The sequence below is a fragment of the Silurus meridionalis genome, chromosome 23 (assembly GCF_014805685.1).
Source record: "Silurus meridionalis isolate SWU-2019-XX chromosome 23, ASM1480568v1, whole genome shotgun sequence".
Lineage (NCBI taxonomy): Eukaryota > Metazoa > Chordata > Actinopteri > Siluriformes > Siluridae > Silurus > Silurus meridionalis.
In genome coordinates, this window is record NC_060906.1 from 5166985 (window position 1) to 5180714 (window position 13730).

The window sequence follows — 13730 nt, forward strand, 5'->3', positions numbered from 1 at the left end:
ATTCCAGCGTTACCTCTCACGCCGCTCACATGGGGCTTCTCAGCGGGCTCAGCCCCAGCCGCAGCCCTCCGTCTCCCATCAGAAGGTTCATAAACGCAGTGTCGCGACACTCTGCCACTATCCCACTATCTCCCACTCGTGAGCTGACAGATCTGAGGACTGTCATTTCTAACAGGAAGGCTTCGGCGAAAAGATCCTGACACGGAACTTTTTGGGGATCTGGCTGTGGTGGGGCATGTCACCAGACCAGGAGAAGCTCAATTGTCTCTGCCCGGTGCGTGCACTTGACACCTACGTCCACAGGACGGGTCCTTGGAGAAGGTCCCATCAGCTGCTCGTCTGCTACGGCTCTCCCAAGCAAGGCCTCCCAGCTAATAAACCTCTGGCGTCCTTGCAGCGCTTCCTTATCCCTTACAGAAGCTGCCGCTGGCTTTTCTCATATGCGCTTTATACTCCTGGTCGTGACGTCAACTCATCGGTGACGACCAGCGTCCAATTTTTGACTGATTACACACATTATTCAGAGCATGAACACTCAGGCGCGTTCCCAAAGTGTTTCGACGCAGCGTCTCATGCCCTCAGGGAACTAGGGTTACATACTCTGTATTTATGTGTATGTGATACATTTGATTTGATTTGATAAATAGACATTTGGTGCAACCCAGATGAGAATGGGTTCCCTCTTGAGTCTGGTTCCAATCAAGGTTTGTTCCTTATGCCATCTAGGGGAGTTTTTCCTTGCCACAGACGCCACCAGCTTGCTCCACAAACTTATTAATAAAGAACATATTCACTTTTAATCACCACATTATATGTGTAAAGCTGCTTAGAGACAATGTTCATTAAAAGCGCAATAAAAATATAAATGCATTGAATAAAGGTGGATCTTATCTTAATAACAGTTATACCAGAGGTCAGAGAATATTATTAATAGCAGTTATACCAGAGTCAGAGTAAATTAGCAGTTATACCAGAGGTCAGAGTAAATTAATAATATTAACAGTTATACCAGGAATCATAGTAAATTATTAATAGCAGTTATACTAGACGTCAGAGTAAATTAATAGCAGTTATACCAGAGGTCAGAGTAAATTAATAACAGTTATACCAGAGGTCAGAGTAAATTAATAATAGCAGTTATACCAGAGGTCAGAGTAAATTAATAACAGTTATACCAGAGGTCAGAGTAAATTAATAACAGTTATACCAGAGGTCAGAGTAAATTAATAACAGTTATACCAGAGGTCAGAGTAAATTAATAATAGTTATACCAGAGGTCAGAGTAAATTAATAACCGTTATACCAGAGGTCAGAGTAAATTAATAACAGTTATACCAGAGGTCAGAGTAAATTAATAACAGTTATACCAGAGGTCAGAGTAAATTAATAGCAGTTATACCAGAGGTCAGAGTAAATTAATAACAGTTATACCAGAGGTCAGAGTAAATTAATAACAGTTATACCAGAGGTCAGAGTAAATTATTAATAGCAGTTATACCAGAGGTCAGAGTAAATTAATAACAGTTATACCAGTGGTCAGAGAAAATTATTAATAGCAGTTATACCAGAGGTCAGAGTAAATTAATAATAGCAGTTATACCAGAGGTCAGAGTAAATTAATAGCAGTTATACCAGAGGTCAGAGTAAATTAATAGCAGTTATACCAGAGGTCAGAGTAAATTAATAACAGTTATACCAGAGGTCAGAGTAAATTAATAACAGTTATACCAGAGGTCAGAGTAAATTAATAACAGTTATACCAGAGGTCAGAGTAAATTAATAGTTATACCAGAGGTCAGAGTAAATTAATAACAGTTATACCAGAGGTCAGTGTAAATTAATAATAGCAGTTATACCAGAGGTCAGAGTAAATTAATAGCAGTTATACCAGAGGTCAGAGTAAATTAATAACAGTTATACCAGAGGTCAGAGTAAATTAATAACAGTTATACCAGAGGTCAGAGTAAATTAATAATAGCAGTTATACCAGAGGTCAGAGTAAATTATTAATAGCAGTTATACCAGAGGTCAGTAAATTAATAGCAGTTATACCAGAGGTCAGAGTAAATTAATAACAGTTATACCAGAGGTCAGAGTAAATTAATAGCAGTTATACCAGAGGTCAGAGTAAATTAATAATAGCAGTTATACCAGAGGTCAGAGTAAATTAATAACAGTTATACCAGAGGTCAGAGTAAATTAATAACAGTTATACCAGAGGTCAGAGTAAATTATTAATAGCAGTTATACCAGAGGTCAGAGTAAATTAATAACAGTTATACCAGAGGTCAGAGTAAATTATTAATAGCAGTTATACCAGAGGTCAGAGTAAATTAATAGCAGTTATACCAGAGGTCAGAGTAAATTAATAACAGTTATACCAGAGGTCAGAGTAAATTAATAACAGTTATACCAGAGGTCAGAGTAAATTAATAACAGTTATACCAGAGGTCAGAGTAAATTAATAACAGTTATACCAGAGGTCAGAGTAAATTAATAGCAGTTATACCAGAGGTCAGAGTAAATTAATAACAGTTATACCAGAGGTCAAGGTAAAGTTAAAGTTATGGCAGTTATACCAGAGGTCAGAGTAAATTAATAGCAGTTATACCAGAGATCAGAGCAAAGACAGACAGGGGGCGGGGCAGGTGATGTCACATGGCGTAATCACATGACCCAGCGTCCAACTCGCCTCGCTGTGCCGAGTGTTTAGACAGGTCACACGCCCGTGTCTCCGGAGTTTTGTCGTTTCGTGTTTTTTTGTGCGTTCACGTCCACCTGACGTCATGTGACGTCACGCGGCGTAGATATGGCACTCCGCCGGATATTACCCAGACCGTGCCGAGCGGTTTGATGTGTCACACGTCCGGGTCCAAACGAGTTTAGGGACACGGTAAGCTAATAGGTTTGTTTGGTGGGCGTGGCCTGTGACGTCACGTGACGTCTTCGATTCAGCCGGGGTTCAACTTCCCCCACTGTGCCGAGTACTTTGACATATCACACGCCCATTTCTGAGCATGTTCATTTTTGTGTTTATTTGGAATAATGGTGGGGGCGTGGCTTAACGTGACGTCACGTGACATCATTATATTACCCACAGTCCAACTCCCTATGCTATACTGAGTCCGTCGATATGTCACAAGTCCCCCTTCATCTATTTTGATGACCGCGCCCATTTTGATACCCATAATGCCCTTCTGCACAAGAAGGATAATGCCATCTCCCATGATGCAATTCACCCCAAAGGGCTGTTTGCTTTGATATATGACAAAGTGTCTGGCGTGAGAGACAAAGTCCAAATCCGTGACGGCGTGGCAGAACCAGGGCGTCGGCTTGCACCGTTCCAGGCCGTCAGATGGCTTTTTGCAGGCGTTCTGGAGGTTCAACTTTATAGGTTCTTAATTGATGTGTCGTCGGGATATTGGGGGACGGTAGCGATCGAAGGGGGCCAAGCACTCGAAACGCCTATGTGCGTCTGGAGGGTTTAGCCAGAGAAAGGAAGCTGATTCATGGCTTTTCTTTCTCTTTCCCTGCACCTTCCCCCTCTGGTTCTGTTGCCTTGTTGAGGAATTTCAAACTACTATGGAGATTCCCCTGGAGCTCATAGCAGCCACGGTGCTCTCTTCTGGGCATGGGATGTTGAATATTGTGGGAGGGGATCCCATGCACCTAAATGAACACCGTGGCTGCTCTGAGCTCCAGAGGATGAGTCTTTGTAATGTTTTATCAGGCTGCAGAGATGAAGGCCAAATCCTTTACAAGGTGACAGAACCAGGGCGTTTGTGTGCACTAAGCCACGTCAGATTATGGTTCTATGGGGAGTCAGTGCTCATGGTTCAGGGTCCAGAGACATGTCTTGTGTCACTGTGGTGAAATCAGAACCGCTAGGTAAATTTCATTTGGTTTGACATGATGTTTCTGCTTCCTAAACTTTCATTCTAACCAATGTATTATTCTTTGTGCTAGTGGTGGCATGGAGTCCTGCTGAAATCATGACTCTCCATCTTCACAGTCCATGAGAGTTAAGTTTCTACTTAAGTATCAGATGTCTGTACACTTATTAACAGCTCTGCTCTCTGCCTGCTCTCACATTTATTCTTTTTTTTCTGAATGTGGAGGATGAGAATTCACTGGAATAACAGAAGAAAATGGCACCATAAGGATCGGAAAGCATGATCTTTCACCTACTGATATCAGAACCTATGCTAGCAACCAAAACTTCTTGAAAGGGGGTTTCACAGGGATATATACCGATAGATTAGTATAAGACACGTGGGGGTATTCGGTAATGCAGTAAATGCAGTAAATGAATATGCACAGTATTGTTATCGCAGACATTTCAAAATAGCGTGAATAATTGTAGATCCAAATGTAGAAGTTTAGAACGTGTCTTAGCTGCTTTTTCATGCTAGTACACTGCGTGTATGCTGTGTAAAAGAGACATGCGCACTCTGACGTAAACAGTCTCCACGTGGAGGAGAAGCATGGCGTAAGGTGGAACACTGACGATAATTTATGCCCCTTCTAAAAGGCTAAAGTCAAAGGTTTGAAAATATTTCGGGTAGCGGAAAATGCTGAGGGACTGCTGGTGGAAGACAATTTCCCTTGTGAAACATGTGGTAGGGAAAGTAGCAGCCAAACACCAGAACACGTCCAACATGTTCTCTCATCTTCCAGAACCATCCAGTGCGATTCAGGAAGATAAATGTAATTTAACTTCTTATTTCCGTGTCGTACACCATATAAAAACATTTTTCCACAGAATTGAATACCGTGATAAAACCTTACTGTATTATGCACTGTAGTGCAGCAGATCCAGGACATCATCATCCGAACAACGTGCAGCGGCTTGTCTGAGCTTCAGAGTCCCTGAAATTTGTATAATGTTCCTTAGATAAAATCCCCCTGAAAAACAGAAGAACCAGAGGCTCACCATGCAACATCTCAAGACCAAAAGAGCACAGAGGCTCTGCTGAGCTCCAGAGCATGAGTCCCTTAAAGCTTTTTTTCATGCTCCAGAGATCCAATCCACTTTCCCCTACAGGGTGGAAGAACCAGGACGTTCTCTTACACTAAGGCATTTTGGCAATGTCTTTGGCAGCGCAGTTTGCAGGCACTCTGGAGGTCTTGCTTTTGAATCGTTTCGCAGTGATATTTATGTAGCACAAGCAATGAAAACGATGACAAGCATCACGAGGTTCTCCTTCTTTCTCCTCTTTTCTTTCTCTTTCCATGCACACTCACACACAAATAGATTAGAACGCAACACACATTTAGATTAGATGAGAATAAAAGGGCACGTTTTTATAGTTTCTTATATTTGTATAGCACCAGCACACCTACAAACCATGCTGAACCTGCTGAAATCATGACTCTCCATCTTCACCGTCCATTACAGTTAAGTTTCTACTGAAGTATCAGATCTCTGTACACTTATATACAGCTCTGCTCTCTGCCTGCTCTCACATTTATTCTTTTCTTTTCTGGATGTGGCAGAATGTGTATTCTGCTGAAATCCAATGAGAAAAGAGCAGCAATAAGGCTTGGAGGAATTGATCCTTTAAACAAATAAAGCAGGACCTATGCTCCAAACCAAAACTTCTTGCAAAGGAGGTACAGTATCACACCAGAGGCCATAAATAGAAACTGAATGAAGTTGCTGTCAAACCGAATGTAAATGACATGATTTCACCACAGTGACACAAGACATGTCTGACTCACGGATCATGTTGATAGACTGTAGGAAGAACCAGCCCCAGAATCCCCATTATACTGTGTGACTCCGCTTTTGACTTTCCATTGTGTAATCCCATACTTCAGCTTCTGCTAATAATAATAATAATAATAATAATAATAATAATAATAATAATAATAAAACCAATAATAATTGATATATCAGTTATACCAGAGATCAGTGTAAATTAATAATAGCAGTTATACCAGAGGTCAGTGTAAATTAATAGCAGTTATACCAGAGGTCAGAGTAAATTAATAGCAGTTATACCAGAGGTCAGAGTAAATTAATAACAGTTATACCAGAGGTCAGAGTAAATTAATAGCAGTTATACCAGAGATCAGAGTAAATTAATAGTTATACCAGAGGTCAGTGTAAATTAATAATAGCAGTTATACCAGAGGTCAGTGTAAATTAATAATAGCAGTTATACCAGAGGTCAGAGTAAATTAATAATAGCAGTTATACCAGAGGTCAGAGTAAATTAATAACAGTTATACCAGAGGTCAGAGTAAATTAATAACAGTTATACCAGAGGTCAGAGTAAATTAATAATAGCAGTTATACCAGAGGTCAGAGTAAATTAATAATAGTTATACCAGAGGTCAGAGTAAATTAATAGCAGTTATACCAGAGGTCAGAGTAAATTAATAGCAGTTATACCAGAGGTCAGAGTAAATTAATAACAGTTATACCAGAGGTCAGAGTAAATTAATAGCAGTTATACCAGAGGTCAGAGTAAATTAATAATAGCAGTTATACCAGAGGTCAGAGTAAATTAATAATAGCAGTTATACCAGAGGTCAGAGTAAATTAATAGCAGTTATACCAGAGATCAGAGTAAATTAATAACAGTTATACCAGAGATCAGAGTAAATTAATAACAGTTATACCAGAGGTCAGAGTAAATTAATAATAGTTATACCAGAGATCAGAGTAAATTAATACAGTTATACCAGAGGTCAGAGTAAATTAATAACAGTTATACCAGAGGTCAGAGTAAATTAATAATAGTTATACCAGAGATCAGAGTAAATTATTAATAGCAGTTATACCAGAGGTCAGAGTAAATTAATAACAGTTATACCAGAGGTCAGAGTAAATTAATAACAGTTATACCAGAGGTCAGAGTAAATTATTAATAGCAGTTATACCAGAGGTCAGAGTCAATTATCAACAGTTATACCAGAGGTCAGAGTAAATTAATAATAGTTATACCAGAAATCAGTGTAAATTATTAATAGCAGTTATACCAGAGGTCAGAGTAAATTAATAGCAGTTATACCAGAGGTCAGAGTAAATTAATAATAGCAGTTATACCAGAGGTCAGAGTAAATTAATATCAGTTATACCAGAGGTCAGAGTAAATTAATATCAGTTATACCAGAGGTCAGAGTAACGTAATAGCAGTTATACCAGAGGTCAAAGTTAAAGTTATGGCAGTTATACCAGAGGTCAGTGTAAATTAATAGCAGTTATAACAGAGGTCAGAGTAAATTAATAGTTATACCAGAGGTCAGAGTAAATTAATAATACCAGTTATACCAGAGGTCAGAGTAAATTAATAACAGTGTAAGGTGGGGAACCACCCACTGGTCCAATGGCGGTTTCCAGAGGCGTGGCGAAGGATTCTCCTCTTTCCTTTCACATTAGATAATAAGATTTGGATTAATGCATTTCTTCATTTTGGTTATTAATGGCAGGATCCAGTAGATCATTCAATAAAAACCACAAAGGTCTATGCATTATGTGCTGTATGTGACGCTGTTGCACGACCTTTGCTGTGAAATTTCAAACAGTTTAATGGAGAGTATGGGTGTGGGCACTGTCTTCATCCAGGTGTTCAAGAGAGAAAAGGCACTGGGACTGAGTGTATCCTTGGAAAACAACTGTGCAAATAGGTGAGATTGGCAAAAATAATGAACAGAGCATTTTGAGCATAGAAAGGGCTTTACTAATTTTGGACTTGCCCAATTTTACCTGATCAATAGTGTGGTCCCTGATTACATGCATTGTGTGTTGCGTGGGGTTTGCCGACAGAATAGGCACTTTATGGTTCGATTCCAAAAGCTATAGTCAACCATGGTATACTGGTTTGAACACTTCAAGAGTAGATGGAAATCTTTTAGCAATCAAGCTTCCAAGCATTTTTTTCCTGAATCCCACGGTCTATTGTTGAGCGTAGGTTTTGGAAAGCTCACAAATGGCAGAAATGGCTTTAATATTACAGTTTGCCAGTCCTGAAGAGGAAACTTCCAAACAAGTATCTTTCCACTGGGCTTTACATGTACATTTAGCTAGGTTCAGACATTTGTCAACAAGATATTGACCATGCTCATGAGGAGCTTTATGTTAAATCAGCTCAGTCTTTTTATGGCGAAGATCAGATGACCTACAATGTGCATTCACTCCTGCATTTAACTGAGTGTTCAGAATGTGGGTCCTCTCTGGGCCCGGTCTTCTTTTTTTGAGAATTATAATGGCTACTTGCTCAATCAAGTATAAATCAGTAATGCAGTACCTTGCAAAGGGTAGCATGGTCTCGTGCATTGCCACGCATAGCTAAGGCCTGCTCATCTCCTGATGTCTCACCTAAAATAAAATCATTCTACAAAGAAAATAACCTCCAGTAAACATCACATAAGGAACTGTGCTAGATATGACAGGGTGACTGCACTTGGAGTGCCAAAGATTAGGCCTGTGTCTGAAAATGATATGAACACATTACATGTATTGCTAGATGTACCCGTGACCTCTACTGGCAGCTACTATAACAGAAAAGTTGTCAATGGAAGTCATTCACAGCCAAACATATACAAAGACAAAGAAAAGGAACAACTCTGTTGTGATATGGAAAGATTGCAGTATTTTTAAGGTTTCATACTGTAACACTGTACAATAAATGATAAATGATTTATACTCAAGAGTTCACAGGTAAATTAGGTTCGACTCCAGGAGGATAGAATAACACTGAGCCAAGTTATAAATGAATTTTAACAGCCGGCACTTTAATTGTGATTTTAAAAAGAATAGTTTTTTTTTAAATAAACAATTCCCACAATTCAAACAGGTACTCTTTCTGTCTCAACTTAATACCACGATGAAATGAGAGAAAGGGTTTGATATTGAGCTCAAGATAGAATAAAGATAAAATAAAAATAAAATGTCCCAAAGTCTCTTGTATCTTGTGTGTGAATATAGTTCTCAAACGTGAACGGTGTAAAGGTTTTTTGTTAATTCTTTCTAGTGTGTAGTGTGAATAGTGTGTGAGATCACAGCTTAGCTGTTATATCCCGTGTTATATCCTGTGAATCAGCAAGGGGGTGAGGGTTCACTCCACATGTGTAGATCGAAAGGGCTCTGGCTCTGTCACATGGACTCTGTTGGTGATGATATGTGTAAGAATCACTTTGAGATTGTCAGGAATCCACCTGCCACGCCCGCTTCGGTGGCTGTCATTGCCTCCTCGTGCTCCCAAGCTCTCAGCCCAAATCACGTGCAGCTGGAGGTTGTTATTCACTCACTCCCAGCTCCAATATAAACCGCTCACTCACCCACACACCCCCGTCCGTTATTGCACGTTCATGCCGTCCACGTATGATCCTGTGTGGTTCGTGTTGGCGAGTGCTTGCGTATGCTTCTCCACGCTACGTGCCGTTCGTCTCGGACTTGCTCTCTTCGTGTGGACTGCGCCTCTCCCCTGGCGCGTTTGGGACTATATCTTCCTTTTCCCCGGACTCCGTATCCTGGATTATCCCTGCGAACGCGGGTATTTGTGTTAGCTCTGCCTTGTGTTTAATAAAGTGTGTGAAGTACAGATCTCATATTCAATTATCTTTCCCTGTGTTTTACATCATGAACATCTATAAGGCTTTAGTCATATGTAGGACTTATAGAACATATATGATTACAAATACATTCATATTATGCATTTTATGTGTTTTTTTGCAGCATGAATGTCCCTCACAATATTCTGTTGGAACATATAATATTTACAGCTGTTTTTATTTTGATGGGAGCAACATCACCTGCATTGATTCTAGGAGGAGCATCTTCCATTTCCAGCTCTGTGTTTCTGACCATCCTGAGAGAGAGAGAGAGAGAGAGAGAGAGAACATTTTACTATGAAAACCACTGGTTTGTTGGATTGCGGTACTGTTTGTTGACCACACCCATTCTGTATGTAAACTGGCTAATCAGCACATGGTTTGCTTAATGTTCTAGTCAATCATCTATAATAAGGGGCGGGACTTGTACTGAGTATGTAGCGACATTATGTGACGTCATCACACGACCTGCCCTGTAGCCTGGTGGTCACGTGGTCGTTTACGGTGCTCAATAAGGTCCGGTAATTATTTTGGTTTTGTTTTTGCCTCCGCACACAAATTTATTTATTTGTGTGTTTTTGTTGTGTATTCATTCATTTAAACTGTAAACTGTTTTTCTTTCTTTATTTAATTTTTTGCTCTTGTTGTGAAGTGAAGTTTGTGTCATTGCTGCTACACTGTGCATCTGTGCATCATTCGTGGCTCAAAGATGACAATAAACTTTAGGCTTTTATCACATTTTCTACTTTCATTCATCTGATTATCTCCCCAGTGTCCAACTGCTCCATGACTTTGTATATCAGACACCTCACAATTATAGGAAAGATTTACACTAATCTCCTTTCTTTCTTAATTCAATCTCTCAGTTAGTTTCTATTTACTCAGGGTGAAACCTGGGGCTGTTTAGATGAAGACAACGTTGATTTCCTGGCAGGAATTGAGGAAAGACACACGGTTACTCAGACCACATCTCTGTTATGGTAATTCCAGCATACAGACCGCTCATCAGACGCTCTAAACCCTAAACGCTTCTGAAACAGGTGAAAACCTGGCCAGCAGGAGGCGCCTCTGCTCTTCAGGACTATTTTGTGTGCACTGACTGGGACAAGTGTGTTGATCACGTGATCATCTCCAAGACCATCACTACACGATCGAATCAGAAGCAGTGGATGACCGCAATAGTGTGTACCCATGGAGTAGAGTTAACCCACGGAGGTCTACTGGATCAGACAAGAGATATCTTTATATCTTGTTCTCAGAGATATAAGGCACATCTGTATAGATAGATAGATAGATAGATAGATAGATAGATAGATAGATAGATAGATAGATAGATAGATAGATAGATAGATAGATAGATAGATAGATAGATAGATAGATAGATAGATAGGCGATTTTTGTAGTAGTAAAATGCTACTTGTCGCAAACGGTACTTTCGATATTTGTGCTGTTTCCACACGGACGGTTTTAACTTGTCGGACTTGCGCTTCATGGCAGATTTTAGTGCTGATTTGAGACTTGGCGCATCAGTAAAAACAAATATTTAATGTTCATTTTTCTGTGGATTTATTTTTTAAAAATTCGACTAAAGCAAGAACGTCTTGAATTAATTTGTGTTGCGTTAAAAGTTTTATTTTCACTCTTTTTATATTTATGTTTAAAAAATGAACGAGTTCTCAGTGAATCATGAATAATTAAGCAAATAATAACATGAATGTAATCGTTGTGACTTTTATATATTCTTTATTCTATTATATATTTTTACATTTTATAATAGCTATACTATTTTTTATATAATATTAAATATATAGAATATTGTTAGATACAAGATACATTACTATATTTTTATTATTATTATTATTATCATCATCATAATAATTATAATTATAATTATTATTATTATTATAAAGATGATTATATTGATAATAACAGACTCTTATACAATTTAACTGTAATTTTAATGAAATTTGAGGTAAAATAAAAAAAATCTGAACATCGGCGATTTTTGTAGTAGTAAAATGCTACCATCCAGTGGTGATATAAGACATTGCAACTTGTCGTCGAGCGGTACTTTTGGTATTTTTGCTCTGTTTCCACACGGACGGTTTTTACTTGTCGGACCTGTGCTTCATGCCAGATTTTAATCAGTAAAAATAAATGTTTAAAATTTATTTCTCGGTGGATTTATTTTTTAAATATCCGACTAAATGAAGGATGTCGTGAATAAGTTTTTAAATAAAGTTTACATTTTTGTCCTTTTTTATATTTATATTTAATAACAATGGACGAGTTCTGAGTGAATCATGAATAATTAAGCAAATAATAAAATGAATATTAATATAAATCGTTGTGACTTTTATATATTCTTTATTATATTATATATTTAAAACATTTATAATAGCTATCCTATTTTTTATATATGTAGAATATTATTAGATACAAGATACATTGCTAGATGTATTATTATTATTATTTGTTTTTTAATTATTATTATCAATAATAATATGATTATATTGATAATAACAAACTCTTGTACAGTTTAAGTTTAATTTTAATGAAATTTGAGTTAAAATTAAAATAAAAACTAGAACAAATGTTTAATGTTTATTTTTTTGTGGATTTATTTTTTAAATATCCGACGAACCCTTTTTATATTTATGTTTAAAAAGATGGATGGGTTCTGAGTGAATCATGAATAATTAAGCAAATAATAAAATGAATGAAATCGTTTTTACTTTTATATTTTCTTTATTTTATTATAAATTTTACAATTTTATAATAGCTATCCTATTTTTTATATATATATGCAGAATATTGTTAGATACAAAATACATTACTAAAACTTTCTTTCGGCTTCTCCCATTAGGGGGCGCCACAGTGGATCATCCGCATGTTTGATCTGGATGTCCTTCCTAACACAACCCTTCCTATTGCAACCCTAATGGCTGGGGTTGGTTCCCTGACCGGGGATCGAACCCGGGCCGCTGTGGTGAGAGCGCTGCATCCTAACCACTAGACCACCAGGGACCCTACAAGATACATTACTAGATTTATTATTATTATTAGAAAGATGATTATATTGATAAGTGTAATTTTAATCAGTCTTTTACTTCATTATTTATTTTTCGCAAAACCTTTTACTTTTACTAATAATTTTTTTTCCCCCATAAATATCTGTACTTTCTACTTCTTACATTTTCAAAAACAGACTCGTTACTTTAGTTTTAATCCATCTGGTGAAAAAGTATTGAACACATGGAGAAAGGCAGGTGAAAAAAGTCATGGAAGTCGAGACACCAGCTGAAATCAATCAGTAATTAGAAAGCAGTCCTGCCCCGTGTCAGTGAAAATCAATATCAGCTGCTTCAGTCCCAACTAATGGCCTGTATAAAGATCTCATTACCAAGGTGTCACACAAGAAACATCTCATGATGGGTAAAAGTGAAGAGCTCTCCCAAGACCTTCACAACCTTATTGTTGCAAAACATACTAATGGCATCGTTTACAGAAGGATTTCTAAACTTCTGAATGTTCCAGCGAGGACTGTTAGGATCATAATCCAGAAGTAGAAAGAACATCATTTCACCATAAAGCAGCCATGACCAGGTGCCGCTCACAAAATTTTAGACAGAGGAGCAAAAAGAATATCAGAAGAGTTGTCCAAGAGCCAAGGACCACTTGTGGAGAGCTTCAGAATGACCTGGAATTAGCAGCTACAACTGTTTAGAAGAAAAGCGCCTGCTGCCAAAGAAGGGAGACCTGACCCAGCTGAAGAACTGGTGCCCAGTGTCACTACTGTACTGTACTGTACTGTATAGGTATGTTGTTCTCTATTTCCAATATGAAGGATGTAAAAGTAGGAACTCTTAATCTAAATGCTGCTAGAGCTGGTCAGAAAAGAATGGTGTTGTTTGAGTTTATAAAGCTGAAACGGATTGATGTCATGTTTATTCAGGAATCACACAGGGATCATAAAACTGAAGTGGATTGGACGTGCTCTACTAGTGGAGGAGTAGAAATACTCTTTTCAAAACACTTTCTACCAACCTCTTACAAAATGGAAGAAATAGTTAAAGGGCACATTTTAAAAGTACAAGCAAAATTTGAAAACACAGAAATGATTTTTTTTATGTTTACGCACCTACGAAGGGGCAGAAAAAAAATCTTCT

The 13730-nt window shown here is 37.9% G+C and overlaps 1 protein-coding gene and 2 long non-coding RNA genes across 3 annotated transcripts in view; all 3 read left to right on the forward strand.

Moving 5' to 3' along the window:
- The window catches only part of LOC124377359 (NACHT, LRR and PYD domains-containing protein 12-like), an 839056-nt gene that overhangs the window by 484943 nt on the left and 340383 nt on the right, over window positions 1–13730 (forward strand). The window lies entirely within an intron of this gene.
- On the forward strand, window positions 4837–5887 carry LOC124376938. The gene is made up of 2 exons (XR_006924023.1): window positions 4837–5397; window positions 5497–5887. It is a non-coding gene; the product is annotated as an uncharacterized LOC124376938 (long non-coding RNA).
- LOC124376897 lies at window positions 8660–10299 on the forward strand. Its single transcript, XR_006923980.1, has 2 exons — window positions 8660–9503; window positions 9686–10299. It is a non-coding gene; the product is annotated as an uncharacterized LOC124376897 (long non-coding RNA).